This window comes from Vipera berus, assembly GCF_964194415.1.
Source record: "Vipera berus genome assembly, chromosome: 7".
Taxonomy (NCBI): Eukaryota; Metazoa; Chordata; class Lepidosauria; order Squamata; family Viperidae; genus Vipera; species Vipera berus.
This window is the reverse complement of record NC_138209.1, coordinates 10,986,017-10,999,496: the sequence shown is the minus strand read 5'-3', so window position 1 is coordinate 10,999,496 and position 13,480 is coordinate 10,986,017. Positions and strand designations below refer to the sequence as shown.

Sequence of the window (13,480 nt, the reverse complement as noted above, 5' to 3'; positions counted from 1 at the left end):
GGGGCTGAGGCTCCGTAGGGGGTGGCGCGACGTCGGTTGTCAGGGCGCCGCGGTCGGCTATTATGGGATGCGGCGGCGTCGGAATGGCGCGAGGCGCGTGATTTTGAACCGTGACACGGAACCTGCCGCCGGGCTGGGCTGCTTGTGGCGTGGGAGCCGGCCGCGCGCGGGAGCGAGCGAGCCAGCCAGCCCCGGCCAGGTACGCGCCGGCGGGGGCAGACGGAGGGGGGGGGCGGGGAAGCGAAGGGGGGAGAAGCCAGCGCCGCGCCTCCCCCCCCCTCCCGGCCCCCCGCGAGGCCGCGGCAGGTGAGTTTGCCGGCGTCGGGCGGGCTTGAACGGCTAACGGCGAAAACGGGGGGAGCGGCCGAACGCCTTTGACAAGAACCGGCCCGCCCTGCCAAAGTGAAGCTGGCGAGGAGGGAGGCTGCCCGACTGTGGCCGCCCTTGGCCGCCTCTCCCTCCTCGGGGCGGGGACTGCCAGACCCGGGTTGGGAAGCGCCGTGAGAACCGCAGTCGGCGCCCGGAGTGTGTGTGTGTGTAGGGGGGGGGGACGGAGAGAGAGTTTCCCCGCCGCGGTGCTGAGCTCGGCGTGGCGCCGTCCGGACGTGAGGCGGTTCCAGCTCCGCGTCAGGTTGGCGAAAGGGCGGCCTTGGCTTTCACGGTGGGGAAGGGGGGGCGGCGGCGGCGGGTTTTGGTGTCGCCCTTTGGAGAGGATCGCGGCTGGGCCAGCGTAAGTCGACCCTGGTAGGGGGTTGCTTTGGGGGAAGCAAGCAGGCATTCTCAGCGCTGGGTGGGTGGGGAAGAGAAACCAGTAGAACAGGGGTCTTCAAACTTGGCCCTTTTATGACTTGTGGACTTCAACTCCCAGAATTCCTCAGCCAGCTTTGCTGGCTGAGGAATTCTGGGAGTTGAAGTCCACAAGTCATAAAAGGGCCAAGTTTGAAGACCCCTGCAGTAGAATATTTACTTAGCTTCCAAAATAAACCCCCTAGGCTGGAAACGATAACTTGGTCGGAAAAGTCTTTGCTTTTTTTTATATTTTTACTTTCTGTGAAAGGAAGGGAAAAAAGTTAAAGTAAATTTTGTTTGCGTACATAGATATCTACCCTGTCGTATCCTTTGTGAGGTGGGTGGGGGGGAGGAGTGTCAGCCACCTTATTCCAGGTGCAGAAAAAAGGAAATAAAAGAAAGACTTGCTAGATGAGAAAAAGGAACCTAAGCAAATCATCTGGGGCACTGTCATCAGATTTTAGTACCATTTTCTATACTTGCCTGGCTTTGCAGACTATTCTTGCTGGACCTCATTTATTTATTTTTATTTATTTATTTAATTTGTATACCACCCTTCTCCCGAAGGACTCATGTGCTGTCTTATTATCTCTAATCAGGATTCAGAAAACGGGTCTGTTTTGTAAAAAGAAAATGAGAGAGGTTTTATTTGCTATTAAAGGAATCTCAATTTGTTCTTATCATAAATAGGTGTCTTTTTCTCCTACTTTTGGCAAGTACATTTCAGTTCCATAGAATTAGTAGTATCTTCTGAAACTTATGATGATCCATTCCTCAGAAAACAATAAGAGAACCCAATGACCAAATAGGTTTATATAAAGCCACTCATTGTGGGTGAGTGGAAAACTATGTAAAATGTATTTGAAAACCATTATGAATGTTGTCTTAATAAGTTGCTTTATTACTATGTTGACTGTGAAAATGATATTGGGAAGTTGAGGTAAATCTACAGAGTACTTAGAGCCAAATACTAGTGGCATATTAAGAACCTAATCCCTTAATAAGGCTGTGTAATTTTTTCAGTCCAAGGACTGTACTTGGCCTTTCATTGACATGCCAGGGACTAGACATGAAAAAGTAGGTGACACCAAGGTAAAAGTAAAATTTGACTTCTATTCAATGGAGTGGAATGTGGGGACTCTGCAGGCTAAACCCAAACTTTTCAGGGGGTGAATACAACATTGGCCATACATTGTGAGCCTCTGTTCTATAATATAATTATTTTAAATGTAAATTAAACAGATTGAGGTTTGGGGTTGTTGTTTTTTGAGTCCTTGATGCTCTCTGAGCTTAGTTGTTTGCTTGCAGACTTCATTACTAAACTAAACTGTGAGCAAGTAACATTAGCAAGCAAACAATCAAGGTCAGAGAGCACCAAGAACTCCACAGTTCAACCCAGAGCTACATATATTCTCTTCTGATGGGATCTATTTTGTTCCCTCTGAATTAATGCCAATGTAGGAAATGGAATCAGGCTTTTATCCTATTTTAGCATGAAGGCGATGGTATTCAGATTGTAACTGCTATATTTATAAGACTGATAAACATGTACAGTAAGCTTAGCATATACAGAATTTTCCATGAAATGTTTGTTATGATTGTTGCAGCCAATGGTTTGGCCAGATTATTTATGCTGAGAGTCTAGTACACAGAAGGGAAACCAAAATTTGCCCAGATGTTGAATTGTTGTAATTTGGCAACAACTGGGAATCACAGATTTATTGCTAGTGTACAGTATGGGCCCAGTATTTATGCTTGTGCTCATCTGTGACAGAGCATCGGCTTTACAATTTTTCTCATGTGGTTTACAGAATACCTTGAATAGATTCATGGGTTAAAACATTTGTCCTACTACAGTGCCATTTTCATTTGACTATTAAGACGTATGTTAACTGCTTATAGAAGCAGTGCCTGTCAGTCAAAAAAAAAATCCAAGGCTCAAATTCTTTGTGCAACTTCATAGCTGTCAGCTTTCCTTCTGAGTAAATAAATATGTATCACCTTAGTTCACTCAAGCTCTGTAATACTTTGTTGTTTTCGGTTTTGCTTTAGTTTGCTCTGCTGATTTGGGTTTCATTCTTGAGAATTTGGCAGGTGACCCAAGTAAATAGTTTTTGAGATAAGATAATACAGGGGGGGGTTGTTTTTGTTTTTGTTTAAAAAAAAAACACCTGCACTGTATTTTTTGCTCTCGCATTTTCTACACTACCTTTTCAAGATCTTAAAAAGGTCAGTTTCTGTTAATATCAACTGTTTGAGATCCCCGCTCCCCGCCTCTCTAATTTAATTAAATGACTTTCCGTCCCGTTTTAAACTGGACCTTGAAGCAAGAACTGTGCCCTGTCTTAATTCAAGACGAAAGCTCCTGCTCGTAAATCCGCCACTTTTTCAATTGTCCAAACCGCGACGAGCCTGTTAAGGTGCCGCGGGGACTCGAGGCGGCCGAGCCGCCCGGCGGCCTTTCGAGAGCGGGTCCCGGCCTCGCCCACCCCACCCCCAGCAGCCGCGCCTTCCTCTCGGGGCTCAGCTGCCGGGCTGGCTCCGGTCGCCGCCGGGCGGGGAGGCGGCCGGGGGGGGGGCTGGAAGGGGCCCATCTCCCGCGGTCCTCCTTTCCTGCCGGTGGGAGGGCTTTCCCTCGGCGGGGCGGGCTCCGGGCGAGGAGGGAGGCAGGCGGCTGTGGTGGCTGCGGAGCTGGGCTGCGAGGGTGATGACGAAGTGAAAATGGCGGATCTTTCGAAATCCTATCCCGGCCCTTGACATTCCAGAGGCAGGAGCTCAGCCGCCTGAAGAGGCTCTGCCCGCCGCCGCTGCCAGCTGCCCCTCGGCCGCTCCCTCAGCTGGGCAGAACCCTCCAGGCGGGACGCGCGCCCCCTCCTCCTCCTCCTCTCCCTGCCCATCCGGGAGCTGACACCGGCCCGCCCGGCAGGACTCTGGCGGCTGCCTCCCGGACAGGGTGAGAGAGAGAGCCTGGCGAAGCTCCGGCCGCCCAGGCCGACCCGAGTGGGTCCTGCTTGGCGCCGGCAGGTGTCCGTGCGTCTCTTTCCCCTCCCCCCCCCGAAGCGCCCTGGCTTCGCTGCTGGGAGAGGGATTGGGAGCTCCGGGGGCCTAAGGGTCTTCCCAGGGGCCGATGGAGAGCTGTCCAGCTGTGCCGCGGTTACGGTCAGGGTCAGCTGGAAGGCTAGGAGTCCCGGGATGGGGGGGGGATGGCGGGGACCCTTTCTTTTTTTATGGAGGAATGCGGGCTCTAAGGCTTGCTGATCCCTCGGTTACCCGGGAAGCATTCTCCTCCTCCTTCTTCTCCTCCTCCTCCTTCTCCTTCTTCTCCTCCTCCTCCTCCTTCTCCTTCTCCTCCTCCTTCTCCTTCTCCTCCTCCTCCTTCCTTCTTCTTCTCCTTCTCCTCCTCCTCCTCCTCCTCCTCCTCCTCCTTCTTCTTCTTCTCCTTCTCCTCCTTCCTTCTTCTCCTCCTTCTCCTCCTCCTCCTTCCTTCTTCTTCTCCTCCTCCTCCTCCTCCTCCTCCTCCTCCTTCTCCTCCTCCTCCTCCTCCTCCTTCTTCCTTCTTCTTCTCCTCCTCCTCCTCCTCCTCCTCCTCCTCCTCCTCCTTCTTCTTCTTCTTCTCCTTCTCCTCCTTCTTCTTCTCCTCCTTCTCCTCCTTCCTTCTTCTTCTCCTTCTCCTCCTCCTCCTCCTTCTCCTCCTCCTCCTCCTCCTTCTTCCTTCTTCTTCTTCATTATTATTATTTATTTGCTTGCTTGCTTGCTTGCTTGCTGTACAGGGTAGTGAAAAATATGTGTATTTTAAAAGCGCTTGTGGGACACAAGGCAAAGGTGGTAAAAACTGATTTCGTAGCTGCTCTTGCCACCTTCATGGGTGTGTTCCAAAGTCGTCTCTTTTAATTAGCGCTTTCGCTGTGGCTGGGGGACAGCAAAGAAAGCTTCCAACCTGTATTTGGCTGTTCATATTTTAAATTTATTTTTATTTTATTTTTATTTATTTTTTAAAAAAACACCTCATTAACTTGAAAAAGTGAAGAAAGCTCAGCGCGGCCAGTAAACGAAAAAAGTTTCTCCCCTTTTTTAAATAGGAGGCTGTGGGTACTTAGGGTGATTTTAGGACAGCCCCTTGTTCCTGGCAAAAATGCTATAGAGAGGAATGATAATTATTCCGCCTCTGGAAGGAAAAAAAACATTTTTATTTAACAGCTCAATCCTAAACTGCAACAAATTAATCTCACCGTTGTTGTTTAGCTTACTTCTGGGGTAGAACCATTTTTCTATGACTGTAGCTCTTCCGCTATTTTGAACTTTGGAGCCTTTCTATTTTATAGATCTTATAAGGTGATTAAATGTTATAGGAGTGATTTTGTACCCAAAAATAATTAGAGATTGTATGTTCAAGTGATATATTAGAAATAAAATACCTGATAATGTAAACAAAGGATTCTTTTATATTTTCTCTTCTACAGTTGTATTTAAAGGGCCTCATACTAAAATAATACATAAAACAAATATAAGGCACTGCAAATTATTTAAGCATAATATACAGCATAAGGCAGGGGTCTTCAAACTTGGCAGCTTTAAGACTTGTGGACTTCAATTCCTCAGGGCTGGCTGAGTAATTCTGGAAGCTGAAGTCCACAAGTCTTAAAGTTGCCAAGTTTGAAGATCCTTGGCATAAGGCATTTAACCAGTGTAGAAAAGAACTGTGCTTAGTTTTGAATTCCAGGTGTTTGATGGAGTATCTTTTCTGCTTTTAAATGAACTTTTGCAGAAGTATAGGAGAACTTTTTATGTTTAATTATATAAACTTTATATTGCATGCTGTAAAGTGGAAACCAATATGGTCTGCAGACTACTTGCCTGTGTTTTATATATGTTATATTCTTAAGTAAAATACTTTTACACTTTCAGAAACTATTGTGGGAAGTCAGCCCCCCCCAGAGAAGGAAATATTAAAAGGGCAGGAAAATATATTTCCTCAAAGGATCTTGAAGAGTCAGGAAAGCATGGCTAGTTTTCTTAATAGCCCCAGGTCTCCCTCCCCCAAGCAGAAACCAGCTCTATAGAGATGCAGATGTAAATCCAGGGAGCTAGGAGATTAAGAAGACAAAGACGTAAAATACCCCAGCCCCAGGGAAGGAGGATATGACCTTTGGACATAATAGGAGTAACCCATCACCATCAGAATACCAGAAGGGCAAACCCAGACTCAGCTCAGAATACACAACACAGGAAATCACTCCAAATAAAAGGCTCCAGAGGGTATAAAAACCCACTCCCTACATGTGCTCAGTCCTTTTTTTTCTGCCAGACATCTTCCTGTCTGGTTCTCCTCTCCAATAAACTACAACCTTCTTCCCAAAGCAATTGCCATGTTTATTCCCAGCTTGGATGAACCATGATGAAGACCTTCCAACATTATGCAATCTGTTTTTTACCTGTAATACACATTGCTAAGCTTAAAATCCCAAAACCTATCTCAGTCAGATTAGATTCCCAAGTAGTCCTTTTTAACAACAGTAAGATACGGTTTGTGTAATATTGGGCTAATCTTAAGTGAAATACATCCAAATATCACGTTTACATTTTTTTTAAAAAAACAACACCTATATTCTGTTAACTGCCCAGACTCACTTAGGTGAAATGGGTGATATAAAAATGTAATAAAATAATAAAATAAATAAACATGGATAAGCCTGAACATGAAATCTCAAAACTTGTAACAGTTAGAATAGATTTACAGGTAGTGATTGGGAGAAGCAATATCACAAACAGTGCAATTGTAAAGCATGATGTCACCTAAGCGCACCAACCTATGACAGCAGTTGCAGCAGTTCTGGTTGGTGTCATTAAGTGAATCAAGTTATTACGTGCAATGTCGCGTGATTGCTATTTGTAGCTTCCTACCAGCTTGTCAGAAGCCTTCAGTGAAGTTCATAAATGGCAATCATGTGACTGCAGAATACTGTGTCCATTTTAATTGCGAGCCCTTTGCCAAGCTTCTGAATCATGGTCATGTGACTGGGGATGCTCTACAGTAAACCAAAGAAGAAAACGGTATTATCTATGGTTTATAGGTAAAACTAATTAAATGTATACCGTAATTGATTCTCTTGAGCTCATTTTGGATAGTGGCATTTCTTTCTTGTAAGTTGTGGCTGGTAGTATGTACTTGTATGTAGTCAACCAACCAGCCTATAACAAATTATCAGCAACAGTAGAACAAGCCACATTGATACAAACACAGGAACCAAGCTTTGCAGCATACCCAGATTTATATTTGAACTAGCAACACTATCTAAGTCATAATTTTATATGCCCACAAATCGTCAATTTATCGTTTGATTGTATGTTTTTTTTATTAAAGAGTTTTACAAAAACAAAATTTTACAATATATCCCCAAATCCCTCCCACCCCAAACCCACCCACTTCCCCCCCACTTCCCAGAGCTAAATACAGGATTATAGTTACAATAATCATATTCTTAATAAAAATTATGCATAATATACAATTAACCAAATTCATAATGCGCTTTAACTCTCTTTTAACATAACTACAAACAACGTACCAATAACAATATCCCACTAAATCTACTCATAAGCTAAATGGTACTTTTTGGTCCCATATTTGTTTTGAATATAATTTATCCATCTCCTCCAAACTGAAATATATCTTTCCTGTGAATGATCCTTCAGATATGTTGATATGTCAGCAATCCTTGATATGTCAGCAGTCTATGTAGAGTTAACTTCCTGGTTTAAATACCAAATGGACACTGAATTAAAAAAAATGTCAACACCCTTAAACAAATAATGAATGCTTTACATTTCTAGGGCTTTCTATCATTGAGTTGAAGAATCTACTCTTAAATCCCCCAAAATGACAAAGAGCAATTTCATTGCCAAATATGTGAGCCACAGCTCATCCAGTGACTTAGTTCTGTCCATGGATTGCACAGAAACAAAGGGTTCTAAAGCTCCTTGATGTAATATGTTAATTAGTTCACTAGTGAAAAGATGTTTTGTAAATAGTTGCTATCTGTAGATAATTAGGATTTTTGCCCTCTGTTTCACCTTTCTTTACTGTTTCTTCTACCCTTATCTCTGCATGTGTTTTGTGTCAGTATCATAATATTCAAAAAGTGTAAAATAGAATCTGTGGAGGCTATTATCAGCTTATTTGTCTTTTTAGATCCCACAAAACTGGCTTTATTTTGTTACTACAAAAAACTAGCATGGGTTATCTCTAGAAAGTGTTAATTCCGGGAGCAGACCATAAATTAGAGCTCTCCTTTTGTAATGCATTCAGTCTGTTTGATCTATTATCTTATCAGACTAGTTTGTAGAATCTAAGGAGTATCTTTCTTTCCTGTTCCTTTCCTAAAGTAATATTTGCATATAGCACTTAAGCATAGTATGATTTATTTTGGGCTTATATTAGAAATCATACCACTGTAAATATAGACATGATTCTATGTAACGCAACACGTCTTCATACATGGGATCTACAGAAGACTAGTAGCACAATAATATATACTTCAAATACTTTGCTAATTGGCATAAAACTTTCATATGTTATTTAGTAATATAGCTACACAATAGTTGGATTTAACAGATTCTCTTTCATGTTTTCAAGTGTAGTTTTTGAAATAGGTCAGTATGCATTATTGACAGTATGATTGCATTTTTATATTTCCTTGTAAGTGCACACTATGGAAGTAATCCAAAGGTATCTTTGATTGTGCTAATACCTATCTATTTCCTATAAAACATACTTATTTCTTTCTTCTTCAAAAATTGTTCAGGAAATCCATAAATATTAGATGTAGAATTGGAGAATCCAGTTTCTGCACTTAAGGTTTTTTTTTACAAAAAAATCTAAGTTCAGTCACTTTACTTACAGTAGTACTACAAGTTTATGTTAAAAAAATATTGGCTGTTGACTAATCCAAAGAAGGATTTATCAGTAAATTCCAATTTTGTCTAAGAACAGTTGGTATAAGTCTAGTGGTACTACTAATTACAAGTAATTCTCATCCAATAATGACAAATGAAAATTTAAATAAAACCTGCCTATAATCTTGGATTTCATGGCCTATAAATCTGAAATCCAAATATTTATTATAACAAAGTTAAATAAGATTCCCATAAATGTAAACCATTAATTAAACATGGAATACCTGGTAAGCTTATCATAGTTAAAACATTTTTAAAAATCCCAAACTAAAGCACATTGTTTTATGAATGACTAAACCTCTAGTCCTGTAGCCTGTTTTAATTATTAGTCATAAAATAATACGGAGCCATAAATAACCTCTTTAATCAGTGACCAAATTATTAGTATTTCATTAATGTATGAGAATACTTTGTAGATAGGTCTTTAATTATGCATGAGAATTTTATATAAATAGTCTGTTGTAGCCTCTTTGGTATTAACAATTAACTTTGAGGAACTAAATGCAACTATCCATGTACTCTGATATTTAGGGTACTGTTGCCTGTACAGAAAGACTTCTGTATAAAATAATTTTTCTGATGAAATCTAGTTGGGGAAAAAAATAACATCCTTGTTGATGGATGTTAAATTGGGTAGACATACAACTGACTATTTTCATATGTACAACGGACATACCCACACGTCTCAATTATACAAGATAGTTGTGTTTCCTCTAAGCCAGGGGTAGGCAACCTCGGCTCTTTTATGACTCATGGACTTCAACTCCCAGAATTCCTGAGCCAGCTTGGCCGGCTCAGGAATTCTGGGAGTTGAAGTCCATGAGTCATAAAAGAGCCGAGGTTGCCTACCCCTGCTCTAAGTCAAAAATTCCTAGTGGGTATTCTAGTACATGATAATATACACTCTCTACAAAAATCAGTGCTTAAAATAAGCACTCTTTAAAAATAAAGATCCATTTGAACCCACCATAGCCAACAATTGAAATGCCGACCTTTTCTCTTGTTAGGATTTTTTCTTCATTTTCCAACTCAGATTCTGAAGTCAGGTTTTGAAAAACAGGAGGGTCTTTCAGAAGATGACTAATTTTTACAGATTTTTTTAAAAAATAAAACAGTAAGCTTCTGAGTGATATATCCAGTTAAAAATGTACATCAGCTTTCAAATTTAGGAAAACCAAGGCATTATAAACAAAACAAGCTGCTACATTTTTCTTCTATGGTTAACAAATTATGCAATAATTTATTTAATATGTAAATATACTATCTGTATGTCTGCATGTAGCCCTTAAAACCCTTCCCTCAGATGATTATTATTATTTTTTGTGTGTGGTAGTTTCAGAGCTAATCCTGACTGTAGTTGCTGAACTGAATGGCATGATTTCCTCCATTTTGATATAATAAGTGCTCAGTATAAAAAAGGATTCAAGAATTTTTTAAAAAGAAAATCCTGAAACTCTTTAAGAACTTCACTTTAAAAAGTCATGCCCTACCCATTTTGTATTTTCTGTACTCCTGTTTTTATACCTTGATGCTGAAACATATGTGTAGCCGTCAAAAAGTTTCCCATCCCTGCCCTGGTTGATTGTAAACTAATTGACTACTGTGGGCAATAAATTATTGGATAAACTGCTCTTTAAACTGCTCTCAAATCAGGATCATAATTGTCATTTGAAAATGAAAATTATGAGGAACAAAGTGAGGATCATAATTTTCATTTGGAAAATTATGTTCTTCCCTTTGTTCCTCAATACCTCATTAACCATGTGTATGAAATACATTTCTCAGTGAAAAATGTATTTGAAATACTCTGGCAATAACTAGTGCTGTGATTCACATCTAAAACTGTATTAGTGACACAATCTTTTAATAATAATTTAATAATTCATGGAACTTGTATGCTTCCCAACTGCCAATAATTCTGAGTGGCATTTTTTTGGGGGGGGAGATATCTTTGCTTTTTAAAAGTGTTTCAGTAAAAGACTATCACACAACTAATAAAACTCCAGATTTTTATAATGGTTTGCAGAACAATTATTTCTTTATTATTTAATCGCATTTGTATAGCCACCCATCTGACATAGTTACAAGTAATCCTCGAATTACAACAGTTCATTTAGTTCGACGTTAAAACGGCAATGAAAAAAGTGATATGACCATTTTTCACTCTTAACGACCATTGCAGCATCCCCGTGGCCATGTAATCAAAACTCATACATTTGGCAACTAACTCACATGACAGTTGCAGAGTCCCGGGGGTCACATGACCATCTGACAAGCAAAGTCAATGGGGAAGCCAGGTTCACTTAACAGCCACGTTACTAACTTAACAACTGCAACGATTCACTTAACAATTGTGGCAAAGAAAGGTTGTAAAATAGGGCAAAACTCGTTTACACCAGTCTTGCTTAGTAACAGAAATTTTGGGCTCAGTTGTGGTCGTAAATCAAGGACTATCTGGATTCTGGTAGTAATAATAATATTAATAATAATAATGATGATGATGATGAAATACCGTGACCTGGCCATCGAAACTGCACGATTATGGATGAAACGCATAACAGTGATACCCATTGTCATCAGGGCACCGGGAACTATGTCCAAAAACTTTGCAAAATACATCAAGAAATTGCAGCTTCCTGCAATAACTCCAGCAAAGCTACAAAAAACTGCGCTACTTGGTACATCTTACATTTTAAGGAGATACCTGGTTGATACCTAGTATGCTGGCAGCAGCCCATGTCAACCATTAGTGCCAGTCAATTTGAGTGTCCAGTTGACTGAGTTTCATGTTTCATGAATAAAGGTTTAATAATAATAATAATAATATAATATAATAATAGAAGAAGAAACCCATTAAAAGTATTTAAATTAAATTTTTTAAAGATAGAAACAAAACAACAAAATGGTGGTAAAACATACACAGAGTACTTTCTATTAACTCATAACATACTCTACTCTTCTTATGATTTCCCCAACCAGCACATTGAATTGGACCCAAAGCAAACTGGAAACCAGTTCAGCTATGGATCAGAGGCGTAGCGTGTGCTGTCCTAGGGCACGCACACATCACTGCCAGCGTCTCAAAAATGCTTTTTCCAAAAGGCAACTGGACTTTTTTCCTCTTCTTTTTTCCTTTGAAAAATCTTTCGTTTCTCATCCAAGAAGCTTCTTCAGTTCTAACTGAAACTGCTTCTGTCTTCTAAATTTAAGAAGCTTCGTGGGTGAGAAGCAAAATGTTCTCAAAGAAAAAAATATGACAGTCCACTTGCCTTTTGGGACAACCATGACCTGGATGATTGAGAATTTCCATAAACAATTCTCTGCATTTTGCACCAGCTGAAGTTCCTGGATGCACTTGAAGGGCAGCCCCACATAGAGCACAATTCAGTAGTTCTTTGGGAAATGGGCACATCAGGTGACAACACTAAGCTGCAAAACGGGAACGGTTGCTGGAATTGGGTATGTGTAGTTTAATGAAGAGAAGGGTGAGGGGTGACATGATAGTGTTCCAATATCTTAGGGGCTGCCCCAAAGAAGAGGGAGTCAAGCTATTCTCCAAAGCACCTGAAGGCAGGACAAGAAGCAACGGATGGAAACTAGTCAAGGAGAGAAGCAACCTAGAACTAAGGAGAAACTTCCTGACAGTTAGAACAATTAACCAGTGGAACAGCCTGCCTCCAGAAGCTGTGAATGCTCCAACTCTGGAGGTTTTTAAGAAGAGACTGGACAGCCATTTGTCTGAAATGGTATAGGGTTTCCTGCCTGAGCAGGGGGTTGGACTAGATGACCTCCAAGGTCCCTTCCAACATCATCATCATCATCATTATTATTATTATTATTATTATTATTATTATTATTATTATTATTATTATTTATTATTATTATTATTATTATTATTATTAAAATGACCCTCCTAGGCATGACTGGAACCCGCTTCTTGAGCAGGAGTTGTGAGTCCAGAAGGACCCCCCAGATTGCACTTTGCTTAGGGCAATGCAACCACACTGAGAGCACCAAAGATCCAAATCCAGAAGACCCTACAACCTAAAGCCCCTCAGTCTTGCCAGGATCATCTGAAGCCCATTGTTCAGGCCCCTTCTGCCTTCAGGCACTGTGAGAGGATATCAACGTGGTGTATATGGAATTGGCCTTGACAAAAAAAATATATCAAAAGGTGAAGGAAAATATTCTGACAACGTAGCATGGATTTGAAAGTAACAAACGTTGTTGTCTTTTGCAGCTTCAGCAGATGGTGCTGCACGATGATGCTTTTGGAGGTGCACTGATGTGGATTTAAAAGAAATTCAGGTAATTAGAACTATTTCTCTTTCGCAGAATCACTGTCACTACTGCATTGCACCAATGTCCGATCTAGACATATGTCAACATGTCAAGCATTTTGCATCCTCCCTGCTTTTCATCAAAATACTGAATTTAAATATGAATTCCCAACATTCTTTATAATACTTTGCTTCTGTAAAGCTGAATAACAATACCACTATAATACGTGTTATAGAAAGAAAGTTATAGTGTCTCTTTGGCTAGCCACACGGTCCCCTTCTTCCCCCAACCCAAGTGTCTTCATGTAGGATTGGTGCCACTAGAAGATTTTGACTAAATCTATACATATTGTATACAGGGGTCACTTTCAAAGAGTTTGCTGTTGAAGGAGGATGGGCTAATCTGTCCCTACATACTGTCATTTCCAGCAAAAATCCTGCCAGCCCAGTGATTTGGTATA

At 41.0% G+C, this 13,480-nt stretch overlaps 1 protein-coding gene across 2 annotated transcripts in view; it reads left to right on the top strand.

Annotated features, from left to right (window-relative positions):
• Positions 1 to 110: 110 nt before the first annotated feature.
• The window catches only part of LIN54 (lin-54 DREAM MuvB core complex component), a 35,585-nt gene continuing 22,215 nt past the window's right edge, over positions 111 to 13,480 (top strand). Inside the window, exons 1-2 of one of the 2 annotated variants that reach the window (XM_081332298.1) lie at positions 111 to 306; positions 12,980 to 13,047. The gene's annotated coding sequence lies outside the window, so the exon portion shown is untranslated. Of the gene's footprint in view, positions 307 to 3,480; positions 3,743 to 12,979; positions 13,048 to 13,480 lie in introns of those variants that run through there. The other variant, XM_081332297.1, reaches the window with a different exon arrangement.